Genomic DNA, 26,787 nt, shown 5'->3' on the forward strand with positions numbered 1-26,787 from the left:
TGGGGGAAGAGCCTTCAGAGGCAGGCATGCATTCCTCGGTTGAGTTCTGCTTGGTTCACAGCTTCCAACAGATACATTTTGAACTATTCGTGTCTCTTAGCAAAAGTAGCCACGACTTCACCTTTCAATGAATTTCTTCTCGCAACACATTCTCAAATACAAAACTTTGTTATTCACCTAAAGTATAAAATTAAATGTGTTGCAATGGCATAGCTAGAAATGGCCCAGGGAGTATTTATGTTTCATATTTAACTTAGGAAACCTGCATCCTTAGGAGATTCTACAAAATTCCTTCTTCAAAATCATATTTGACTATCAAGAGACATCTACTTTTTTATTATTGATTTCTATACTCAGTTCCTCAAATAGGTGTAATGGAATGGTATTGTGATTCTTGTTAGTTGCTAAGATTAAAAGAGTGGGGTTTTTTCTCCAAGAAGAGCATAATTTATAATGAACTGCAATACACATTGCATGAGATAAATTGACAACTTGCATGTCTTCAGCTGTAATCATTTTCTATAAGTAGAAAATGCTTTCTATTCCCTGTGTGTCTTGCAAAAATTAAATAATCTACTCTGAAATCCAAATGCAGTTTAGCAGAATACAACATCAAGATGATCCTACCTTCAGGTATTTTGCTTGAAATGTCAGTCAAGACTCTTCAGTGTTTCAACAGGCATAGAACAAAACCAAGGAAAATCTTCATCCACACTCACATGATTTTAATGAAATTAATTTAATGGATGAATGAATACATAGGTCTGGAATATTTGTGGTCTGATTTTTTTTTTTTTTTTTTAAACATTTTCACTACAAATTGGTTTCATATGAATAAATGTTTTGAGGATGTGTCCTGTTTATGCCCTATGTCAGAAGAAGTACGACCAAGGCCAAAATTGTAACAGAAATAATGAAGCATAATAATTCAGAACGTTCATCTTTCATTTGTGCCCTTATCTAAAGCATGTGTAAGTTAATCACATTTTTTTCCAATGATACAGTAGTCTTTGGATAAAGCCCTTACAGAGGGACAAAATCTACAAAGTTACATAGTTGTATAACAAGGGAAAATGTGAGAGAATCAAACCTTTCTTACTTTACAAACCTACAAATCCAGGAGATTTTGAAAAAAATCATATATTTAAAAAAAAAAGTTTAGTATCATTGTTCCAGATTATTATCTGAGCAAATTGTATTTTTTGGTTTTGCTCCAAGAGGAAGTTTCACTACTGTACTGATGAAATCTTCAGCCATTTTATTTTGTGATATGTTGGCCTGATTCCAGCTCTATTGTTTGACATCTCTTTTTTGGGGGGCTGTTCCTTGTAACTATACAGACAAGTCTGTTCTTGTTGCCCCCCATCATACCCAAGACAATGCTGGATGGATCCATTTTTATTTTGCTTGGTTTATACCAGGGATAGGCAGGAACATCTAAAATCAAGAAGAGCCACTGAAGCCACTACTTCTTGGTGCGAACTAAGTGGGTCACGACAGACTAATTTGAGGATTAATAACTGGACTTCCTAAGTAAAAAATCAAGATGCATAATCCTTTTAAAACTGAGTAATGGTAACAGAATTTCAAAATTCAGAATAGAAACTGCATGAACAGGGCTTTTGTCTTTGAACTCCAATATAGATATTCCAACAACAAACTCTTTGCCTGGAGAAGACATGCTTTATTGGCATACCCAGAAATACAACTTCACTTAGATGAGAAAGAACAAAGATCAGAAATGCAATGTAGAGTAGCAGACAAAAGGAAATAGAAAGAGCTGCTACTGTTGAAACAAAGAAAGTACAGAATCTGACACAGAGATAAAGTCTTTCTAACTTACAGCTCTTAAAGCTAATTTTAAGCTGTTCTCCTCATCCTTCTCACACCTTTAAAACTCTGTGAGACAGAGCCTATGATTTTCTTATAAAGAGTTGTGGGTAAAATACATGAGCCAAAGATACTTAAATTTAGAGTTCTTGTTTTGTTTTGCAACTAAATATTATGGTTAGTTCTCATCTAAAAAACAGGATGCATAAGGACTGCAAACTTTAAAATTAGTTCTCAACAAATCTGTGGGACATAAGATTCTTGGAATTAAACTTTAAAAATTAGCATTTACCGCTCCTAAATTATTATCTAGGGTTATATTTGATAGGTATATCTCAAAGTGGGCGCACCATGTTCAACTAAAATGAACTCAAAGTACGTAATAGAAAATAGTCCATCTGCTGTTGAAAGATGTCACAGTTTTGACAAAAAAGAAAAATTGATTTTTTATCAAGTCAAATGAATGCAAAGTCTAGCCTTCCAAATTTTATTTGTACTTTCCTCTCAATCTCTTTTTGACCTCCAATTAGCCATAAATTGTCAATAATTGAGAAGTAGCAAACAATGCATCAGCTAAAGGATGTGACCTCTTTATCATTACGCACCTCTAACATCCATTTTCTTCTGCATATTGCATTGGCCTTAAAATGAACAGGAAGCTTGCAGAGCATGGACCACAGCATTTGGATTGTGTGTTCTCCCAATGCAAGTCTAGTCCTGATTTGACTTATTACTGTGAAAGCCAAGCAATCTTAAAACTCACTAAACACTTATGGATGTTAGTCTATCTGATTAGCCAAAATTACCTCCAACTGTTTAAGCTTGTACTATGTCATGCTGCATAAAGTTGTTATTATATTTGAATTCTGGGTGTCAATTTGTCACTATAGAAATATAAAAAAGGAATAAAGATACCAGATAATTCAATTAAGTCAGTTTTCACTTGTTTTAATTGGAGGTCCTGGATCCTCCAAGGAAAATTTCTTAAGGACTCTACAGAAGGGAAGTATGTTTCCCATGGTGAAAATTGGGGGAAAATACCTCCTACTGGTAATTTTTTCTAAAGAAAAGGTACACTGCCAGAAGCTTTCAAGCATGCATTTATTTGGTCCTTACTCAATAAATCCTCTCCTGACACTAATTTTCTTGAAAAGAAATTATTGTCTGATTGCTAAACCTTCCATTTCTGGGCAAGATCATTGAAGTGATGATAAACAGCAAATAGTGTCTAACAGCATCTGCTTTTAATTTTTAGACACCATTCAGTCAGGTTTCAGATTTTGACATGGCATCTGAAGGGCATCAGTTTCAGTCACCAAAATGCTCCCTATGTTCAGTGTTCTCACTAATAAATCCAGGTCTCAGTGACCTTCAATTCCAGAGATTGCCATGTGCTGTTTATTTGACTGTGGAACCTAACAAGAGCTAAAAAAAAAAAAAAAAAAAAAATAGTTTATCCTTTCGTATGCTGGAGAGGTGCCAGAGGATGGGCTATGATCATTCACTTTTCTTCTTTAGAGGCTTTGCTGGGGCTGCCTCTGAAGTACAGCCCTGACAGCCTTAATCCTCTTTTTTTTTTTTTTTTTTTTTTTTTTTCTGTGCTGAGGGGAAGACAAACTAGGAAGCAGGAAAGTCATTTAAACTGGGTAAATTTGCAAAAGTAGAGCCGATGATATTCCACTTGGCCTCCATTTTTTTCTGGATCCTGGCCCTGAATTAAATACTGTCAGGTAAAGGTCTTGCTGTCATGGAGGCAATGCTGGCAAAGGAAAGCCAAGTAATGAACAAATAAAACTTATAAGCACTCTATCGAGGAATAGTATCTTCCTTTACATTTATAAGGGCATGTGTAGATATGCGGTCATGCCAAATTAAACCTGGGTCTGGTTTCCCAAATGCAAAGGATCCAGGTACATTTCTCTTCTGCAGTTAAGACAGAGGCAGATGTCACCACGCAGCATATTTCTCTTTTGTCAGGGCTACACCAGAACATGCATCACATATGACCTCCTGTGAAATGTTTGTGACATTCACATACAAAACTCAACAGTCAAACATAATTGGAAGAAAGTTTTTTTCTCTGTTCCTTTCAAACCCACCCATCTACTGCAGTGCTGAGTGGAGCCAACTAAAGAAAGTGTGGCTTGGACAGTTCAGAGGGCTTGTTCTCTTATTGTCTTATGTGCAATCCAGGATGCAATGAAGTAAAGACAGGATCAAAGGGCTGTGTCCAGATGGTGGCGGTGGTGTCTAACACCTTCTGGTTTTGAGGCTGCTTCTCTCCCCACCTGGGAGAAAGCAGAACTATCTGTGCCTTCTCCTGGGAAATGGTTGCTTTTTTACTCAGAGGAAGTAGCATTAGATGTCTTGGATTGAAGGCTGTCCTCCCTCCCACAGAAACTCAAAACAGCAAAAAGGTAAAATAAGGATTAATGTCAACCAATTAGATCAAAGTTAGAAGCCATGGATTTAAAATCTTAATGAGCAGAAAAAAATCTTAATGAGATTCTGAAACAAGCTCTTAAAAAAACCTTGCATCAAAAAAAGAAATTGCTACTGTTCTACAATGTATTTGATGGACATTAAGCATTTGAATAATATTGTGGACACTGAACCCTGAATTTTCAAATGGCTTTCCACCTTCTCCTTCTCCTCACAGCGGGTGTAATGTGTGATGAACATTCCCCACTTCTGGATAATTATGTAATATGGCGGTCAGTCATTCACCAGCCTGTTGAGAATCTCCCTCCTTTCACATCTGGCACACATTAGGATTTTGGAAATCTGAATCCCACTGGAATCAGTGAACACTGCAGATGTCCACTGCAGTGGAATCAGTGAACACTTTCCCTTCCAGCTTCAAAAATTCAAATGGCTATAGGAGATAGTTTATATACAATCAGAGGGAGATCTAATAATATGTGTTTAAATGCAATTATGAGGCAATGCCATGCATTCTTCAGACTCTGCCAGCATAAGGCATGTCTTGCAGTACCTCAGTCTCTGCATTGCACTACCCTGAGAGACTTAAGGGATGTCATATAATAAGAAGGAAACAGGGGCATAAGTGAATTTGAAATAAATATGAGACTTCATACAGAGTTACAGTTATTGAAAAAATATAGATGATGAAAAACATAAACCAAATTTTATTAATTTGAATCTGGGTTTCCTCTATTGATACCTCTGTTTCTATCATATCACAAAATGATCAGGAATTTACCATAAGAGAAATCTTAGACCCTGAAGAGAGCAGCACAGAAAACAGACCAAATACCACAGGGTCACACAATTCGTGTGCAAATTTGTGTAAGGCTTTTGCACCTATAATGCAACTTGAGCCAAACACTAAGTTCACCTCCAAAGATAATAAAGTACAAATACTCTCCTCAGATATTTTTTTAAAAAAATGTTGCTTTGCAGACATATTTTCCTGGAATTAAATTGTTCTAAAATCATTGGAAACATATGTCAGTAAGACTACTAAAAGGAGGCTAGCATAACTGACTGGAAATATTAATAGTATATATTTTTCCAGAATAATGAAGGGTTCTTGCAAACAAAATATTGTATATCAGATTTATAAAATTCACATATGAAGCCAAATATAACCATAATTTCATGAAAAATATTGAGTATTGTTGTGTATTATACTTCGCAATGCTCTCTAAAGGGAAGCATAGGAAGCTTCATCACTTCAATCTCTTAAGGTTGGATTAAGGAAAACGCTTTGGGAGGAAAAATTGCAACTGGTAGATATGGAAGACTAAACATTTCTAGCAACAGATCTTTTCCATTTCCCATTCATTTTTGGTTTATTAACGTGTCAAATGCAGAAATGCAGAATTATGCATCATCACAGCATAGCATTTCTTTCCATAGATAGAATTTATCTGATGAGATTTTAAAAATACTGTTGCTACATCAGGGAAAGCCAAAGCTGTCAGAAACTAGGCTGAAACCTGAACAGTATGTACACAGTTTCCAGTCTGATTACTCAGATCCACACATATGTTAGAAAGTGAATACGGACTTGTCTGCTGAAAGTCCTTGATTAGGGCAAACAACTGCAGGGCCACAGTCCTGTTTAGCTGCTTCTCTTAAAAATATTGTTGAGCTTTTGAACTGCTATTATTAATGTGTATTTTTTTGGTGAGTATTTCTGTTGTGGAGAATGCATAAAAAATACTTCCACTACCTGAAAAACTACAGTTTCAAGCCAGTACTCAGTAATAGCCTTTTTACTCTAAATAAAATTTTGTATATATTATTGTCAGATACAGCTTTAACAACAAGCTACTGATGAAACAAATTATTTTATGAGAGACTTCATTACAGCATACTTTGTTGTCGCAGATGTTGTTATTTGGTAAAAAAAAAATCAATCTTAATGGTTAAACTGTAACTGGAATATGTATCCTTATTCACAAATCCAATATTTAATAATCTTTTGTACACAGCAAATCATGCAATCACTTTTCCCTTCATTCCTCAATATAACGGGTGATGTCCTTTGCCCTGCCTCATATAGCTCAGCATCAAGCTTTCAGACTTAATTAGCTAGAATCCATTAAATGCTTTAAAATTCTCAGACAAAATATGTAGAGGCAATCTGAAATCACCCCTGCTTTTTGCAGGTCTCTTCAATTGCCCTAAATATGTAAGAACATGTATTTGGTTCGTTTTCTTTTTATTATTTTCTGATTCTGGCAAGGATTGTTTCTGCTGTTTTAATATCTCAGATTTAGGATGGGAAGTAAAAAAAGCCCCTGTGGATGCATATTGCATGTAGCAGCTGCTGATACCACAAAATAAAGGTAAAGTCAAAGAAACACATTTACCTAAATAAAGAGGCGCTGGCAGGGAAAGTCAGAAAAAACCTTTACCCATCTCTTCTTAGAAATAATAAGAAAGGTATCAAAAGATTTCAACATTTCAGGATTTCAAAATAACTGGAATTCATAAGTCTTGTGAAAAAGGACTTTGCTAAAGTGAAGTAAGTTCAGTCTTTGCAATGTAATTCAAATTGCACTTGTAATTCAGGTCCTGGAATTAACCCACTGAAGCAAAGCTTGAAAAGATTTAGATTTACTCAGGCTACCAACAATACAATAATATCTTACAATTTCACAACTCCCTGTCTATTGGTGATACTGCCAAATGGCGGTAATCTGTCAGTTTGAGGCTCAGACTTGCTAATTGTTAAAAAATGAACCTGGACATCATTCCTGAGTTTCTCTGGCTGAAAACTTGTAGAAACTCAAGCATTTTTTAATCAGGATAAGATAACAACTGAGCTCTTAATTGAGATACTTAAGGAATTATTTCTACTATGGTGCTGCAGCCCCATTTTTTAAGGTAGGAATGTTCAGGAAACAATTCTTGCATTATCCAACCACTGACTGATGAAAAAAGACTCTCTCAGACCATTGTTCTCCTTCAGGTAAAATTCATGTCACCTCAGCTATCAATATATTTTCAGAGCATGAAGCGCTTGGGTATTGAGCACAGCGAAATTATTTTACATTGATATTAAAATATTATATTTATCAATTATATTGTTTACTTATTTTATTTATTGATAATATTATTGTTTATTATTATTGGAAGGAAAGAAGTGGGACTCTGGGGGGAGAAGAGAAAGAAGGATGGAGAGAGGGAAGAAGGGAGGAGGGAAGAGGGGGTGGGCTGGAAGGACTTGGTTGAGGGTATCAACACATGGCACAAGCAGCACATGGGGCTATCTGTTGACCTTCTATACAAGCAATTTAGGCTAACTCTGCCATTACATCTCTATCAAATTCGGCAATAGTTCAGATAGTAAGGTAAATTTGGTTTAAAGCTTCATTTTTAATAGCTATTATCTTTGATGCCCCTCCTGCCCCAATAATGCTAGAAGATGAGTAACATTACTGCCATTATTGTGATGGAAAATATAAAATTTCATCAACACACCCAGCTATTTTTAGCAGTGTTCATAATTATTTGGAAAACCTGTCTGAACCTCCAGAGGACACTGAATACAACACTTCTTTGTCTTAATCTCCATCCCCAGTGGCAAATCAGCGTCAGCTAACAGGGCCCCTCCAATGATTTCAGTGGGCTTTGGATCCAGCTCACTCAGAGTAAGAGAAGGCTCCAGTAATGTACTAAAATTGGTGCTATGCAAACAGCTAAAATAATAGGAAAATATAATGAGTTCAAAATTGCACACACACAGATAACAAACAAAACGCTTCATGCAGATGCTGCTCCTTCATGAAAAAGAGGAATTATTGGGACTAGCATAAGGGAAGTATTGCTGGTGAAATCAGAATTATTTCCAGCATTTTACATGATACCCCTACATAAAAAATATTTGTTATCAAAAAATATGTATACTTTTTGTCTTATAAATAAGATACTACTTAGTGTTAGAATATTGTATTTTCTGCTAAAAGCACCATATGCAAAGCAGTGCAGTTTCACATATATTTAGCTTCCTGCCTTCTCTCTTTTAAAACATTTATTAACCAGAAAGACCTCACTGACATGTAAATTTCATTTTCTATGCCCAGAAGATTAAAATACATCTGTTTCAGACATCATTCAGTAAAGAAAAAATTTGAATAGTTCATTTTATTAGAAAAAGGTTTATGTCAGCATTCAACTACAACAAGAGAGGGGATAGTGGCATGTGCACAATACTGGAAACAGATTTTCCACGAAAAGTATCTGTATTGAACAGAATTGTTCCAGAAATAACGTGGGTTTTTTGTGAACAGGTTAATCTAGTAAGTTGTGGACAACACCTGTCTTTCCAGGTAGAGTTATTCTATTCCTTCACTGTACAATTTACTCATGCTCCTGAATTAGCAGCTGAGTCAATGTCCATTTAATGCACACTGGGGGAATCTGTATGATGAAGTAAATGGGAGTCAGTCCTGTCTCACTATATAAAACTCCAGTAGTCAAGGAGAAAAATTTCATTCTCTTGAGGATTTAATTGTACCATCTCAGGAAAAATTAATTTTTATTTTTACTTTTCTTAGAGTTTGCAGCAAGATCAATAGGCTAAACATCTCTTTCATAAAGGAACAGTGAATATAAAGCGTAATTAATACAGGAATAACAAGTCAGCATGCAGCATCCTGGGCTATATGATCTAGCAGCATATTATAGCACGCTGGCATAAAAGGTGATAAAGTGCCATGCATGACTAGGTAGTTTAGGGAGTGAGAACAGAATATAGATCCCATCTTATCTAGGTCACTACTCTAAAAGTAAGCTGGTTTTTTGTGATGGAAAGTCATTATTATCCAATGTATTTTTAGCACTCTACATGGTTAAGATCATCATAACTTCACATTTTAAGAGAAAGTATTCCCCCCTCACATCAGCCGAACTCCAGTTTCTTCCAGGACTGAACAAAAATAACTACTGTGTTTTTAAATATTTGATTCTTATAAATGTCAGGAGAGTATGCATACTATCATGCATTCAAAATATAAATATCAAATAATTCATCTCCTTGGAATATTCACGCTAGCCTAAGAAAAATGTTTGATCCGGTCAAAGTTAAAATATGCTTTTCAAAACAGGCCTAAATACAGAAGGTGGAAAGTTTTCTTGAACTGGAGCATACAAGGAAAAGGTAAAGTGAAAGAAAGGATATCTCTATTAAACAACTTCTTTGGGGAAGATTATTCAAATTAGGATTGCTATTAAAATATACTGGCAGGTGGATTCAGAAGAAATGGATGTCCTGCACCTCTAATCCAGTCATACCACGCTAGTAAATCTCAGCTGCTGGTCTAGAGACTAAATTACTACAAAACTTCAGATGCAAAACACAAGAAAAAATATGTATGTCACAGTGCTTGAGCATATTGCAGCATTGTAATGTGTTCCTGTTCATACAAATATTTGATAATGCCGAACATCCAATGCAGGCGGATGCAGAAAAACAGAGTATCAAAACAGAAGCAGAAAGAAAAGATCTTCAATAAAGTCATTATTGTTGTATTATCCTGATAAAAAAATCACACAATTTTTTTTTTTTACTAAGTTGCCAATCCTTATTTATAAGAGATATCTTTTAAAACAGGATATCAAAGCACTTGCTTTATATACCTATGAGATATTGAAATAAATCTTGATATGTTAAAAAATATATACGAGTCAGTTTGAGATAAAATATTGATAGAATAGAAAAAAATTTGGAGGAAAGTGGTAAGAGTCTTTTTAATTACTAGCTATAGAATTCTTCAACCAACATTTGTGTTCTCCACCGACAAAAGTATATATAAATTTGCCTCATGAAATCCTGTAAACCTTTTAAATGTCTGCATTGCTCTGGTTTCACTCTGCTAAAAACAACTGGTAAGAAACTGAAAAACTGGTTTGCTTCAAAATCCTCACATTCATTTTTGAATTTGGCTAGCTATAACTAGAGATTTAGAAAGCAGTTCCTCACATTGCAATACAGTTATAAATAAATAGGACCACTATAACTTAGTAAGGAAATCTTGATTTTGTACAGTTAAAGTCTAAATGCATTGAAATTATTTCTTAAGTCTGTTTTACCCTTTAAATATTTACACAATATATTTTCCACATGTATCAGTATTCAATTCTGTATAATTATCTCAGTACATGTACAAGCTAGAGTGAATAGTGGCTTGTGTTAACATGTATGTTATGTTCTGCATACAAATAAACACAAATCAAAAAGTTCTATAGACTGAAATTAATCTTACACCAATTTTATGTTCATTTTTGGAAGTCACTACAATATGTTTTGAGATATATGAGTATTACCCTATTTTCACATTTTAAAAATGGAGTAATAAATGAGGCTCTGAAAACATTTTCCTGTCTGCAGTGTATTGCAACTCTCGGTTAGAGATCTCCTGAGAAGGACATTTACAATGCGAAGGTACTTTATGTCTCAATTTAAGGATCATCTCCTGGTTAAATAAATCAAATTAAACTATCCATAGAAAAATAACAAACAAGAAAGTCTTTTGTATGATGCCAAACATCTCCATTCCTCTTTTTGTTGTAGATGTGATTTCTGACCATTTGCACCTCCTGAAGGATTAAAAATAAAGGAGAAGTAGAGAAGATTGCCAGTTTTTGGTGGGGGACTAGGCTTGAACCCATACATCATTTATTTTTTAATAATGAAATCAGGTATGGCAAGCCTTGTCTAACCCATTCCTGCTTTGTGCAATTCCTGTTTTATTCACTCTAAAATATCCTTAAAAAACAAGCAGGCTAAAGAAAATCCTTCTCAGAACTGTGTATCGAAAGCCATTTTCTCTAATTAAATTCTTGGCAATAAAAAAAAAAAAAATTATATCTCTAAACTAGATGCAGCGACGTCCATCATAAAGAACCACAAGATATCTCACAAAAAAAGTGTGTGCATGTTTGTGAAGCCGACTTTCACAAGGAGGTGAAATTTTTCAGAATAAACAGGACAGTTGCTTTTTAATACTGGAACGGAAAAGCACAAAGATGATGCTTGGCATAATATTTTTCTTTTATCAGAAGAAAATTCAGAGAGCTTTCATTGACTGGAGTTTGGAAGGAAAAGCCCAGATCCAAACTGCTGGTGCAAGGAGGCAAAGCACCACAGCTGAGCATGCAGGATTGGGCCCACGTGCACTGCTTGGGTGCTGCTCTCACTGAGTGCCGCGGGGGAGAAATTGGCTCACAGGGTTTCATCACCCACACTTCAAGTTAAATATCATTTAATTATTAAGGCCTATAAAAGCAAGAAAGACTAAAATAAAGAAGAGATCTTGGAAAGATCTGAAGGGAAAATGGCATTTTTTTTATTAGTATAGAGATTATTTAACTTTGGAGCTCTACTAATGATAATTTCTGTGACCAAAAATGTCCCCTTATGATTAATCAATTATGCAAACCATCCCTATTTCAAGGCTAGTAAAGACTTATTTAATGACATTTTTCATGCATCTCATGTCTTTAATATATTATTTTTCCTTTTGCTCTGGCAGAGCAATCAGCTCTGCAGAAGCAGCACTGTGTGTCATCAAATGAAATCATTCTCCATATTGAGACACAATTGTTTATTTATAACACATTCTAAAAATTGATCCTTTTAAAAGTACTGATTCGGTGCTCAGCTTGTTTCTCTGCAGCACAAATTATTCCTCCACCAGCACGTTTCAGTTCTGAGTATTCCAACAATAATGGCATGAGGCACTAAGAACAACAGGCCACTGCAGGGTTGGTTGTTTTATTTTCCCTCCCTTCTGCTGCCCGAGGAATGATCTCATTTCACCTTGGATATACCCTGACTCCACAGATGCCGCAAGAAGTCATTCAGTCCCTTCACTAATTCCTTTCTGAACTGGCAATAATCCCAAACTGCATGTTACATGGTGTAACATGAGCTAGTGTGTACCTACAAAATGAGCTGGGACAGCCAAACCCATTCTAGTTAAGACCAGTCCACAGCAGTGTCAGAACACGTGAGGTTGGGGCCATACATGCTTCTTCACAATGCAATTTGCAAAGCCCAGTTTACTGAAGGAAGGAGAAAGAATCCTTCGAGAAAGGAACTACTTGAGACAATGGCTCAAAATATGATTCACATTTTAAGGCTGAGCTTGACATCACATGAAAGAAAGAGGTACTTACTAAACAAATAACAACATTGTAACAAGAGAGATTAATTTATTATCATGTATACAAGTCATATGGAGATTTGGGAAAGATTGAAGGAAAGCAGCTTTCACAGTTGCACTGCTCAGGTTTAGTTAGCACACAAAGATCCCATTTATGGAAATAACAATGCTTGGGTCATTAGTAGTGCCGCTAGTGAGCGACTCTGCCGCCTCTCCTCTTGTCATAATCTGTGCTACAGAGCGGTAAAACAATTGTCACTGTAAACCACATCACGCACTGAAAAGTGAGAAAACAATTGCAATGTGCCATTGGAATTAAACAAATAATTAGGACGAAGAAGAGCATGTGCTCTACAGTTCCAGATGCATTCCCTTCTGTTTTGAAAGATGCAATGTAACCTTAATTAAACTTGCATTTTTAAAAGTAAATATTTATTTACCCTTCCCCCAAAAAAACCTTAGTATAAATATAAGTGCCTGAAGAGTAAACTTGCATTGCATGTATTCTGTCCATGATAAAACAGATTAAAATAAAGCAAAAGCAGGATAAAGGAATGTCTGGCATGACTGACTCAAGATCCCCATCTAGCGTCCAGATGAAGAGTAACATAACCTTTTAAAAACGAGGGGTTTAAATTCAAAAAAAACCAAAACAAACCCACACATCAAAACCCGCACACAAACAAAAAACAACACCATCAAATAAAAAAATCTCCAAAATTTTAGGTTTTGGCCACTGTTTGTTTTTTCTTTTCACCTCACAAATCACTTCTAGTCTAGTCTAGGCTATTCATGTCCTTATACTGCCCTCTTAACAGTTTATTACTATCTTTAAGGGGTACACTAAGTACGTAGATATGACAGAGACTTCATGTATCTTTCTTCTATCTTCTCTTCAGTAGCAATTTTGTTTAGGGATATGTTTAACTAGAGTGTGGCATGGAGAAGGGTGGTTTTGAGTCCAACTGGTTCCCGTTAATTGCTTTTTGTTGTCATCACTGAATATATACACATAGTTGTCAGAATATATGCCATAAAAAGCAAGATCAGAATAAATTTCTGGGTGCTCACAGCAGCAAGTTTGATAGTTTCAGAACCTGGATTCTGTTGCTACCATTTGGGCCCAATACATTCCCTTCCCATAGAAATAACCACACTGAAATAGGGTGTTACTAGTCATGGGATTTCACACACCTGATCTTGCAATGGACAGCAACACAGTAACAAAAACCAGGGAAATAAAAATTCCTAATATTTCTTCGAAACCTACCATACACACTAAAAACTCTTTAAAAAGACTATTTAAAGTTGAAGCGAGGAATTTCCCCTTTTCTCCTCATTCTTGTTCTACTCCTCTATGCTTCCTGTAGTTTGGGTAAGAAGAAAGGGTGGATTTTAATTTCTTAATTTTTTTTTTTTTCCTTTTTTCCAGCTACACTGGAAGTACTGGCCCTGAGTGCCAGGTAGAGCCCTGCAAAGGCTTGTTTAAACAGGGGTGTCACTCTTCCATTCTGTGGTGCTGGATGAAGCAGTCTTAGGGCACATGGTGCCTTGACGGTTACCTGGATCAGAGCCTCTCTCAGGTGCAAAGTTATGTATCTTCAGTGTTGGCTACAGTCAACTCAGGAGAAGGAGGAAGAGCATTATGGGATGCATGTTGTACTTAAACTACAAAAGGCTGAGATGCTAAAAAAAATATTGGGGTTTAATATTGCTTCCAACAGATTTGTAACAAGTATACAAAAATTTGTAAGAAAATGTCCTTTCTGAGATATTGCTGGACTAGAGCAGTCTGAGTGAAATGAGCCTGCAGCTTCTGGAGGCTTGTGCTCCTTTTCCTGTGAACTGAAACACTTGATGGGCACATTTATAAAGCCGCCCATGGTTTTCACAATTTCATAGAATCATGGAAATATTTAGGTTGGAAAGGACATTTAAGATCATTGAGGTTCCCAGGCTTTTGCAATAGCCCTTATATTTACAGTGGTGAATGTCCCTAGAATTGGTAATATTTCTGAAAGTGGAATCAATTTTTCAAGATCAGGACTGTAACTAAGCATATTACAGCCATGCTGAACTCAGCGAGTGAACAAGGCTCTCTGAGCTGGCTCCTAAATCCAAGTGGATATTCTGTAAGGCAAGGATAAATCAGTCTGTCTTTTCTACATCTAAACTTTCAGAGCAGGAGTGGGTTTTCTAACACATGAAGACCACATACTCCTGCTGCATATGGACACTGAGGCACTGCCTCCCAGCATTGCTCACAGGCTCGTCACAGGAGCTGCATGAATGCAAGAGAATGAACAGGGGTGAACCCCACATGCCCTAATACATGGATATAGCCAGGCTTGAAAGAACAAGACAGTTCTTGTAAGTGATGGGCAGTTATCCACAAAGCAGTCATCTTAACAATGGCAGATTGTCTTGCAAACACCAAGGCAAAGGTGTTTCAATTATGCAGACTAAGAAGAACAGTCTCTTAGACATCTTAGAGAAGGGGGTTAAGGAAACTAATCTTTTAGACATCTCCCAAGCCTGGGGGCAGCACGGGAGGAAGAAGTAAGATGCTTCTGGGAAAAGGTAAAAATAGGAAACAACAGCTGGCACCCACAGGGCAAAAGGAGACTGGAATCAACCACGTCAAAACCAAAGCAAGATATGGAGGAAGAGAGAAAGAATGAATACCAGAGCAGTGAAGTAGCAAAAACAGAGAAGCAAAAGGAGGTCAGAGGGGTAAAGCTCTTTATGGGGCAGAACAGGGTCTTTCTTCCTCAAGATACCAAGGGCAGAGGATCAGAAATATGGTTTTGGCTATTATTAATGCTGTTACTTCTTTCTCAAAGTAAGACTAAACTACACCTTTCAAAGAGTAACTGGAAAATTATAAATTCATATATAATTATATACTATATGCCAATATTCTTGGATTGTTGAAGCAAAAATACCTCCAGAAGTTTCTTTTTTCTTTAATTTTTTTAAGCCAAATCTGTTGATTTTTTTCCATTGTTTTGGGTAAAGTAGTGTAATTGCATATAAATATATACAGTGCATGTGTGCCTCCTTTACTTCACTAATAGCTGTGCTTTGTCTGTACTTATATAAACTGTTAAATATTTTGTTTAACAAAATGATGGAGAAATGGGAAACTGACAAATAAAATTAATATTAATAAAATTCTCATGATCTTTTATGTACCACTGAAATAATCACTTTCTCAGTGGTCATTACATCTTTTCCACCCATATTCATTAGGTTCATTATCTGTGTTCCATGAGCTCTTAAGAGGAGCCTTTGTATCCAAATGTCTTTCCTCTTCAGATCAGTTCTGGAATTACTTCTCCAGCACACTTTGATCCCTTCATTTCCTGTGATTACCCAAAACAGGTTGTATGGCTTCCTGTCTGGTATGTAAACACCTTTCCATTAGTAGTTCAGTGGGGACACTATTTGTAGGACTATGTGCTGCTTTTTGATAAGAGCAGGAATTAAGCTATTTTCTGATTCAAAGATAGGGTGTCTCCCCTGAATGCTTGTGCGGCAGTTAAAAAGTTCTAAAAACATTTGGATTCCCATTAGTACTCTGATGGGAGAACACAGATAAAACATGTCAAATTTTATCAACATACAGAAATTTCCTCAGTTTTTAAGGTGTAAATGACATCCTAATATATCAAGCATTAATTCTTTAGGTAAACCAAAAGTCAGAGAAATTAAGGGACCTGTAGGGTGAAGAAGACTGTACAACAAACCCTGGCCTCATTTGTAAAGTTTTTATCCAAGAAAGGGCAACTTCACAGGGATTTCTTGGTGAAGAAGCTTTCAGTTATAAAAACTGACAAGGTTTACAGTTATAAATCAGCTCTCCAGTATCATCAGTATCTGACCACCAAGCATGCTGTCTCACTTAGATTTTTTTGTGAAGTGTACTGGGAGAGATTTACTGACAGCATTGTCAGCAGCAACTTCCTAGCACTGTGGGCTTGACACACACAAGAAATTTTTGCTTTCTACTTAAATTAATTCTTTTTATATATAAATTTGTCTTCAGAGTGGTGCAGTAACTTTACAAAAGCATCAGGGAATTTGAGAAGCACTTTCCCATTGCAACTGTGGGAATGCCTTTGGTAATGTTTCATCACAGCTCACAGGCGTTCCCTTTTCCTGAGCATAATGGCAGTATTTAATAGTAGGCTCACTGTCTTTTCTGGGGCTGTCCATGCAGATTAAAAAAATTTAGTAGTTTTTCCTAGCATGTAGTCTTTTCCTCAGTGCTGTCTCACCAGTATTCTTCTGATGACTTGGTATCATTAAGGTCGTATTTATGTAGCCCTTAAGCAGTGTGCTGTCACTGGGTACCAATGCTATGATAGACAAATTGGGAAAAAGCTGTCTCAGAATCCAAATAAAACCAGAGAACAACATGTCCAGGCCTTCACACTGCCAATCTAAATCTAGCTGGGGTGCAATCACCAAAGCTGTAGTCTCAGCTTTGGGCTGGTAAACTCTCTCTTTGTGCTCTTCATATCCCAGGGAAATCACCACTCATCTCTAGCTATGAGTAGTCAGAAACTGAAGTACAGTTTAATATTTAAACCAGACATCGTTTATTCAGAGTGGGAGAGACAGAAGATACTGAAAAAGCCAAGAAATAAAATATAAGCCTGACCAGAACCTTCCTAGAGGAACCTAAATATCAAATGCCATTGTGAAATAGTGGTAGCATTAACTTTCCATGGTGCTGACTCCCTGTCTGATATCAGCAATCCTTGACAGGTCACCCAAAAACTTTTCTTCATCTTCCAAAACATTTGGTACTCTCTTCCAAGAAGAGACTGTGGCAATACCTCCCCAGTTCCCCCACAGGCTCCAGAAAAGGAAGCACCTCTGAACTGTGCTCATCTCAGCCACAGCAGCGGCTGCTGCTTGAGAACTGCTTTAAATCAACGCATTTACCAGATGCTCGGCCCCGCCAGCTTTGGCAGCTGCACCATCTGTCTCAGTCCCTGTGATGGAGTAGACTTGGTGGGCTACTTGTAACTCCCATGGGACCCTCTGCACAGACCATACACTGCTGGGAATGGCAATATACTGGGGCTCTGCCAGGAAAACATGAGGAATTAATCATCTAATGCCCCAGGGCAAAAATGAGGGTAGTATCTGCCATAAACTGTTTCCCTCAATCTGCATCCCAGAGGAGGTAATCTTTATTTTCATGTAGAACTCCCCGTTTCAGAAGAGATTACAGCCTTGGATTTTAAATCTGCAAAGGCTTTTTAAAGTTCTACCAACTCCTCCTTTCTTGTATATTTTGGCTGAAGTCTGGAGAAATTGTTATCACTTGTCCTTGGAATTCAATGCTTCTCTCTTTCCTGGCTGCCTGGAGGACCTTCTCCTTATCTCTCATTTCCACTAAAGTCAGAAGTATTGTGTTCTTGGAAGGAGTACCCTTGAGTTGGTTGTGGATGAGTATTTTATAGCATCAATCAATGCAGAGAATATCCTCATTCTCTGGCAGCTCACAAAGAGCAGACTATAATTTTTCTAGGAAATCCACTAGATCTTTTCTGTCATTTCCCGCTGAAGATACTGCGATTCATTCAAAACAAGGGCCTGGTTTAAATACTAGCTTTTTTTTTTTTTTTTCTGAGCATGTCAGCACTCTGCCCATAGATTACATGGTTCATTTTAACAGGTATCTGTTTAGTCTGCATGCAGAAGACTTTTGTGTCAAGCCATTGATCTGTGCAGTCAATCTGATTTTCTATTTACCAATATAGAGCAGTAGTACTCACTAACTTTGCTAGAAGCTAAACATCATCCATAAGACAAATCCAAAATCTGCATTAGTAATTAGGATCTGAAGAAGCGATGCTATCATTCCTTCCTCATTCTTTTTCTCTAGCTTACTCTGGAAATCAGTCATTGGCAGGTGTGTAGAAGAGAGTGTTGGCACAAAAGACCTGCGATGAAATGTTATTTAATAAAATTGACTCAACTCTGAAGTACTTTTATGATCCAGAGTAAAAGCCCAGAGTTGGAATGGCTTAACAATACATAGGACTACAAACCTTGCTTTACTGAGGGACAATCTCAGTAATAAGATGGAGGGCAGGAGAAATGCATTCTGCTTCTGCCTCCACCACTGAGCTGTGCTGGGCAAGTCACCCCAGCTGTTGCTGCCTCTTGGCCCCTTCCACATTTTGCACATTTAGATTGGGGTGGAAGCGTATAGCGTGTGGTTAAAAAGAGGTTTCAATCTCTCAAGATTACTTACAGCACAAATTACTGTTAATCATACAATCGAAGGCAAAGAGTGTGTGTGACAGGCTGCAGTGGCACCTGAGGGATACTCATGATTTCCAAGTATATGGAGTGTGGTGGGGAGCACCTGATGACCTTCCCCACCTTTGCCTCTGAAAGCGTTGCAGCCAACAGGGGTAACTGTGGGAGATGGATGAAGGGCTTCTCCTTCAGCAGCTGGTTTGTGCAGAACTGGGGGAGTGAGGAGGGTGCTATAGCCATCCTTCTGCTCTCTGTACTATCTCCTCTGAGTAGGAGAGAGGCAAGACCGCGGGCTGCAGAAGGCCTGGCTGGGCAAGCTGTGCCTCTGCACAAGCCATTGTGATGGTAAAAGAAGCAGAGAAGGATCTGTGAGAGTGTAGCAGAGAAGAGGACAGGAGACAAAAGCCCCACAGAACTGAATGACAGCATGGTTGAGGCCTTTGAGGATGAGAAACAAGATGATGCAAGGGCAACAATGGCAGACAAATGATGACAAATTCTTTTCAGGAGACTTTAATCACAAAAACTGACATTCTCTACTGAATGTTACAGCCTTATGCTGATGACCACAGTGCCACTATAGTCATTAAGATCTTCAAGTCATACATAATACTTATCAATTGTCTCCTTTTCCTCTCTTATTTTTCTTCCTGGATTTCATTTCTTCATTTCTCTTTCTGATTTTGCTTTTGTTGTTTACTTTCCCATCTCTTTAAAATTCCACTAATTGTCTGAGACTGCAAAGATTTTATTAGAAGTTTATATAAAAATAGTGTCCCTCACTGAGTGCCTGATAAAATGAAATTACATGTTAGTTCACATTCGATGTATTACAGGAATGATCTTTGCTGTAAAGTTCCAGATCTCACTGTGCTGAAGGGATGGAGTGTGGAGACATCCACAGATCCCAATTCAGTGACCATCAGATACTTAAAAAAAAAAAAAAAAAAAAAAAAAAAAGGTACAATTACATTTTGCTCTGCCACCTCTGTGCCATGTTGCAATTACACCCATCCTTCTTTAACTGGATTTGCTGAGGAGCAGCATCCTAGGGTGTGATGGAAATAACTGCACAATTCTCTACCAGCCAGAGATCCTCCACTCCAGGCACCTCCGCCTCTGGATACTTTCTGAGCAAGATGCTTCTGGTACCTTGTTTCAGGTTAGATCTTCATGAGGACTAAATCAGATTAGCTCCACTGACTGCAGGGAAATCATATCAGTATAAATCAATTCAGACTGTGACAAAATCTTCTTGAAACTAACTGAAGTGGTCTTCATTAGGAAACTTTCAAGAGTCTAAATTGATTAAAATTAGGTTATTATTTGACATAAACTACAAGAATCATATATATGGCAATTTTTACCTTTTTCCTTTTACACATTAACAACAAATGAGTTATAAATTTGTCACATGCATTTATTATTTGAAGTCAGTGGAAACTATGAATAATTTAATCCTTAAATTGTGTATCTCCAGGACTTATTAAGAATTTGGTATTCACAGTCTCCAGTATTTATTTTTGTTTTGACTGAACACACAGATCAGTGATGGATTTCTGCTCATTAGTATGAATTTTATGTTGTTGCACATAAGATTTACCATCCCATAAATAATATCAGCAAACTCATTTGTTAGTATAGCCTGACAAAATGAACACAAAACGAGTATAAGCACAGCTGCATATAACGTAGCTAGAAACTGAATATTCACAAAATTTGACCTTTTCAAAGCCTCTTTGTATCAGTCTAGTTTTAGTATGCTGCAAAGCAGTCAAATCTCTAATGTACCTGGGAGAAAACTGAATTTATGTTCCTTTACACCTTTATAAATAGTCTCAAAGGGAATTGAAAGTATATGCTGATGAGATGCTGAAAAGGTAACAGCTGGGGGAAAGGTAGAGACAAAGAGCTGGGCAGAAGGTGGACCTTGGGCATATGATGAGAAAATAATAAAGTAAATTCAATCTGCAAATATGCTGGGAGCAGAGGGAGGCAGCACCTGCTCTGGGGCCACATGGTGAGTCAACAGTCGAAACAGCCACGGCTGGTTAGAGAGACAGAGTATAGAGAGGTTAGGCATTGTCCTTTTCTTCCCTCACTCCCGAGCTCTGCCTATTTCTTGCCATGGCTCCTTTTCCTTGAGGGAATTTGTAGCAACCATATGACTTTTCTGCTGTTTTTTCAGAGCTGAAGCAGCTCTGGGGTACCCCTGCTGTCAAGCCTCACCCACAGTCTCAGGGTGGTGGCCTGAACCCCACAAGTCTGTGGGGCTTCACAGCTCTCTACAGGAAACTCTGTGAAACTCTGCCAACAGGAGTATTTCACTTCTCCTGGGTCAATTTGCTTTGTTTGAAGCCTGCTATGTTTGCCCTTGAAATAACTTCTCCTGCAGTGGAAATCTCTATTTGCTCTCATTTGATACTGTTTTTCTCAGGCAGTGGCTTTTTGGTAAAGCATTATGCTGGTATTTGAAACACCTGTCTTGAAAGTAGTTTCTGTCTAAGTACTTTCAGAATTTGCTGGAAGCCCACTTGCCTGAGCAGAGCATAAATGTCTAGGTTTTTTCAATATGCAACGGAGTGCATATTATTTTTTAGAATTAAATAGGTAAAAATATTTCTGTGGATCTACATAGGTTTTTTTTCTTTGCTTGTGGGTTTTAGTTTGGGGTTTTTTTATCTTTTTGCTGGTGAATCCTTTGACATTAAAGGTTTAATCAGAGAGTCATAGAATAGTTTGCATTAGAAGGAACCTCTGAAGGTTATCTAGTCCAATTCTCCTTGCACTGAGCAGGGTCATCTTCAACGAAATCAAATTGCTTAGAGCCCCTGCCCAAGCTGACCTTCAGTGTTTCCAAGAATGGAGCATCTGCCACCTCTCTGGGCAACCTATGCCAGTATTATACCTCTCTCATCATAAAAAATGTATGCCATGTACCTAATAGAAATTGACACTTCTTCAGTTTAAAACCATTACCTATGCAACATCGTATTGCATCAAGCCCTGCTAAAAAGTCTGTCCCCATCTCCTTAAACTCCTTTAAGTATGGAGAGGCTGTTAAAAGATCTATCTGGAGACTTCCCTCCTTTGGCATGAACAACCCCACTATCTCAGCTTGTCTTCTTGGCAGAGATGCTCCAGTCCTCCAATCAACTTCATATCATTTTTCTGGACTTGCTGCAGGAGGTCCACGTCCTCCCTCCCCAGAGCTGAACACAGTGCTCTGGGGAGGTCTTACAGGAGTGGAGTAGAGGGGAAAAATAACCTCCGTGATCTGCCAGCCATGCTTCATTTGATGCAGCTCAGGGTATATTGGTTTTCTGGGCTGCAAATGCTGGGTCACGTCCAGCTTTTCATCCACTTAGTACCTCTGCCTGTTCCCTAAAAGTGTCATAAAGCACCATAAAGGCCAATGTAACAAACGTATTGTTACATGTGACATATGCTCAACTTATTTTCAGGATTTCTGTTGTTCCTCCTTTCTTGATGCTTCAGACTGTTTCTTTTCCTACATTATTTTTATTGAAAGATGAGAAAAATGCAAAGCCCTAGTTTACAATCTCAGCTGAGAAATGAGTCATACCATTATGGATACTTCCCAGTAATGCTGCAAGATTTGTGTGCATGATTTGTAGTCATGGTTTGCAGGAGAAAGGAGAAAATAATTATAACTATGTGTCATGGCAATGTTTCTTAGAGAAAAAAAAAATACTGTCAGGGAAAAATGAGGCCTTAAAGGCCCTTTAAGAGGGAGGGTGTAGCTGACAAAAATAAAAATGGGGGAGGTAGGGATGCCCTGGAGAAGCTGCATCCTCTTGGACTGAGCTTGTATTTGGAATCCCTCCGAGAGGAGGCTGTTTGTGCAGCCTGCTGTCGATAAATAAAACATTCACAAACTAGGTCAAGATTAGAGCTATGAGACACTAACAAAACTGGAGGATGAGAGGCTCTTTTATGTTGTTGAATAAATACACCAAGACTCGTGAGCTGAAACTACTAAAAATTACTTGTTACTAACTTGAAAAGTCCAGGGCAAAAAATGAGGCCCATATGAAAAGAATTCTCTGTAAAAAATACTTTGGGCAGAAAAAGTATCCAGGGTATGGCTGCACAACTTTGGCTGAAACTTTTTAGCTTTAGGAATTTGAACTGTGAAGAGTTTTTTTTACTCTTTTATTTTAATACTCTTTTATTAAGAGCATTTAATACTTTTATAGGTATTAAATATTTGCCACAGACCTGTTTGGCATATCCAGCCTTTACAGCAGAAACAAAATTGAAAATTAAATAGGAAATAATTCAAACAAACATGTTTTGTTTATTTTATTTGCTTACAGTCTTTATGACTCAGCCTATACAGTGTACAAGACTGTCAGGAATGGCTTGGCAGAACTACTGGAAGCAAAAGAAAAATTTACTATCAGTCAACTTGTGACAGGCAAAGCATATGTCCGCATGCTGAAGGCATGTTATTGAACAAGACCTATGCCAGGCCACTATTCTAGGTTCGACCAAGTCTCAATGCCATGTTTACAGAATCAGAGGATCAAATAATCGTTTAGGTTAGAAAAGACCTCTGAGGTCATCAAGTTCAACCTTTGACCAAACAACACCACGTCAACTACATCAGGATACTAAATGCCATGAGTCATTTCTCAAACACCTCCTGGGATGGTGACTCCAACCACTTCCCTTGGCAGCCCATTCCAATGTTTAACAACCCTTTCTGTGAAGAAATTCCTCCTGATATCCAACCTGAATCTCCCGTGGCACAAGTTCAGCAGGCTGTTGACCCGCACCCCCACATCCTTTTGCCCTGGACAGCTTAGCAGCCACCCTTCTTCCCCGGGTCTGTAGCACTGCCTGGTGTTATTGCGGTTGAAGTGTAGGAGTGGGAAGCATGCTCTGGGAAGCACCCTCTGCCTCTGAGGCTGGGAACTGGGATGGTGCAAAAGAGATAACAACAAATAGAGGATCTCTCACAACAATTAAGTCTCACCAGCTGGGGCTGTCAGCTGGGATAAAACTTTGGTTCTGGTCTAGTCCTAGATCCTGACGAGGCAGGTCTGATGTAGGATTCTTTTGGTAGTTCAGTTAATCTGTGCAGTTATTACTGCGCCATTTCTATAGTCCGTGTGCCTCTGGTGTTAGTATCACATGTTACTTACACTTTGATTTCAATTTCTCTACATCTTAAGAACAAAACATCATTCCTATTGAAAGGTTATTCAATCTCCAGCATCGCGCAACCCTGTTCCCAGCTCAAATGCCACTGGATGCTATTCTAATATAGATGACCAAAGGAGTGTTTTTGTAATATATACCTCAAGGGCTTGTCAGTAATATATATATGTAATATATACCTCAGAACCTGTCAGTCCATGGGTTTTCATTCAGATTGATGGTATTGCTATGCTGCAGGTTGTGCTCTGTCAGTTGAAGGATCCACTTCCAAGTTTACTTCTAAAGGACCACTCCTGCAGCTTGAGTTACTCCAGAATGTGTAAATAATGTTTACTGAATAGGGCAATAAATTGTAAATTAATAAATTGAAATGTTAATTAAACAAAGGGGATTCATAGGTCTACATATGAGCATTTGGTCACACACTCTGAATTTGGTCAGACAAATGCAAACTGTGTGAAAGAAAAAACATAGTTTTTCCTAATTTCTGGCAGAACACATACAACATGTTGTATCACTTATCTGTTTATTCATGTGGACATACCTGTTTGGCATTAGTGAAAGGACTCGAATCTGAGCCGCAAGATGAACTGTTGGCAGATTAGCAGCTGATTGATGACGCTACACTTCCTCGGCAAGTTTTCTCATTTTCACAGCTCTTGTTTCTCTTTCTTCTGTTTTCACCGGCTCAGCGAGCTCACCCTAGCCAGACCTGCCTCAGCACCTGCACACGGCCAAGCTCTGGATGGGGAATGCTGGGTTTTTAAATAAATAAGTAAGTAAGTAAGTAAATAAATAAATAAATAAATAAATTTTTTTTTCGTTTTTTTTTGTTTGTTTGTTTGTTTTTTTGTTTTTTTTTTTTTTTTTTAGTTTTTTTTTTTAGGTTTTTTTTCCTGTAAGAAGAATTTGTAGCAGGCTGGCATGGGTACCCTGAACAGGGTTAGATTGCTGAACCGGGCCAAAACAGTGAGGCCTTTACATCTGATGGAGAGAGTCTCTTAAGGAAGAGCCTGAGCCGGGCCGCGTCGTCAGCCTTATTCCTTCGGCTTAGTTTCCAAGTGTCGCACCTGAGCACGCAGCACCCGCCGAGTTGCGGAGGTCACAGTCGGTGGTGCGGGCAAGAATCGTTCGCCAGCCGGTTGCAATTCCCTGCGTCAGGAAACCAGCGCAGGGCAGACGCTACGGCGCTCCAGCCCCTCCGGCCCCTCAGCCGCTCCGGCCCCTGCCCCTGCCGCGGCCCAGGCGCGGCGCGGGCGGCGGTGCCGGCAGAGGCCGCTGTGGCCCCGGCGCTGAGGGCCCGCCGGCCTCGCTCTGCTGCCGGCGCAGCGCTCCGCGGCGGACGCGGACCGGGGGCTCCCCCGGCAGCTCCAGCAAACTCTGGCACCGTTCTTTATAGCACCAGACCCAACCCCCGGTAGGATAAAAAAGATATGGAGTTCACGTATAATCTATGGAACAGATTTAACCAGCGGTGTTATTTAGGCCACACGTATTTTTATCAGGCCAGTGTAGGATTGATGACATAATGGTTTTCAACTGAGGGAGGGTCGCTTTCGTTTGGGTATAAGCAAGAAATTCTTTGCGATGAGGGTGGTGAAACCTCGGAACAAGTTGCCCAGAGTTTTCTCGTGCCTGGAAACATTCAAGACCATGTTTGATGGGGCTCTGAGCAAGCCGGTGTGGCAGGGGGGTTGGGACTAGATGACTTTTAAAGGTTCCTTCCAACCAAAACAATTCTGTGATTCTATGAGCTATTATTATGTATAGATCATAGGTCTTGCATACTGCTACTTTTCTTCCCCTGTGCTGGCCCCTGTGCTTGAACTCATGGTTGTGTTTTCCCTTAAAGTGGTCAATTTGAGGTCTAATAGATGAACCTTCCCAGCTCTACATTTGTGCTGTCATGAAAACTGATTTTCAGACTAAAAATTTCTCAGCACCAATTTTTCCAAGATGATTTACACACTTCAAATGAACTCTACACTAATGTACATATTAATGCTTCTGTGCAGCAATGCTCCAAAATGAAATTTTCTAATTTAAAAAAGCTGGATAACCCCCTTTTCTTTCCTTTTTTCATTAAAAGCCCATAAATTATTTTTGTGACACTGAATATATATATATATATATATATATATATATATATATATATATATATATATATATATATACATACGCACACCAATATATAAATCCATTAATTTTCAGGATTTTAATTTGCAATGACATAAGTCTGTTCAGTAAATAATAACATGGGTCATAATCTTATCATAGTGGCATTAGAATTGGTAGAAAAGGGTTGTTCACTATAACTTTCAGCTACTCCTCTGTTGTTCAGCCTGTTGTTTCTTTCTGGGGCCAGGGTCTGACCATGACACTGTTTGCCCACTGAGATAGATCCTGCTGATATTGCTGAGGGGCAGTCATTGCTTCTAAAATTATCACCATTCACAATTCTGCTTTGAAAACTGCTTCTACTTTGCAGTCTAAAACCAATTGTTGCTAACAGTATCTGGATGCTACACCACACCCCTAATCCTTTATTGGTGTTTGGATGTGTGCCTATCTTTTTCTGTTTGTATGTTAACACTAAGAATAACTAAATCACTCTGGGGGAAAAAAACTCTTCAAAACACTGCAAGCTGCCATATTCTTTGTCTACTCCCAAGTTTGTTAAAAGGGAGGTCACAGGTCTGCATGCCAGCATTTGGTTTTGGAAGTCTGTATGTTCCCTGATCCGTGAAGCTTACTTAGCTATGCTCCACCTGGCCTTTCCAGTATTTGTCATCATTTATCTCACTGACCATTCTGGTTTCTAGGAGGTAGAGGTAAACAGAATCTTGTC

At 38.2% G+C, this 26,787-nt stretch overlaps 1 long non-coding RNA gene across 1 annotated transcript in view; it reads right to left on the reverse strand.

Moving 5' to 3' along the window:
- The window catches only part of LOC120762292 (uncharacterized), a 46,557-nt gene extending 21,884 nt beyond the window's left edge, over positions 1–24,673 (reverse strand). Inside the window, exon 1 of the long non-coding RNA XR_005703877.2 lies at positions 24,484–24,673. This is a non-coding gene — a long non-coding RNA (uncharacterized LOC120762292). The remainder of the gene's footprint in view (positions 1–24,483) is intronic.
- Between the last annotated feature and the right edge of the window lie 2,114 nt (positions 24,674–26,787).

Source organism: Hirundo rustica, chromosome 1 (genome assembly GCF_015227805.2).
Source record: "Hirundo rustica isolate bHirRus1 chromosome 1, bHirRus1.pri.v3, whole genome shotgun sequence".
In the NCBI taxonomy this organism is placed as follows: Eukaryota; Metazoa; Chordata; class Aves; order Passeriformes; family Hirundinidae; genus Hirundo; species Hirundo rustica.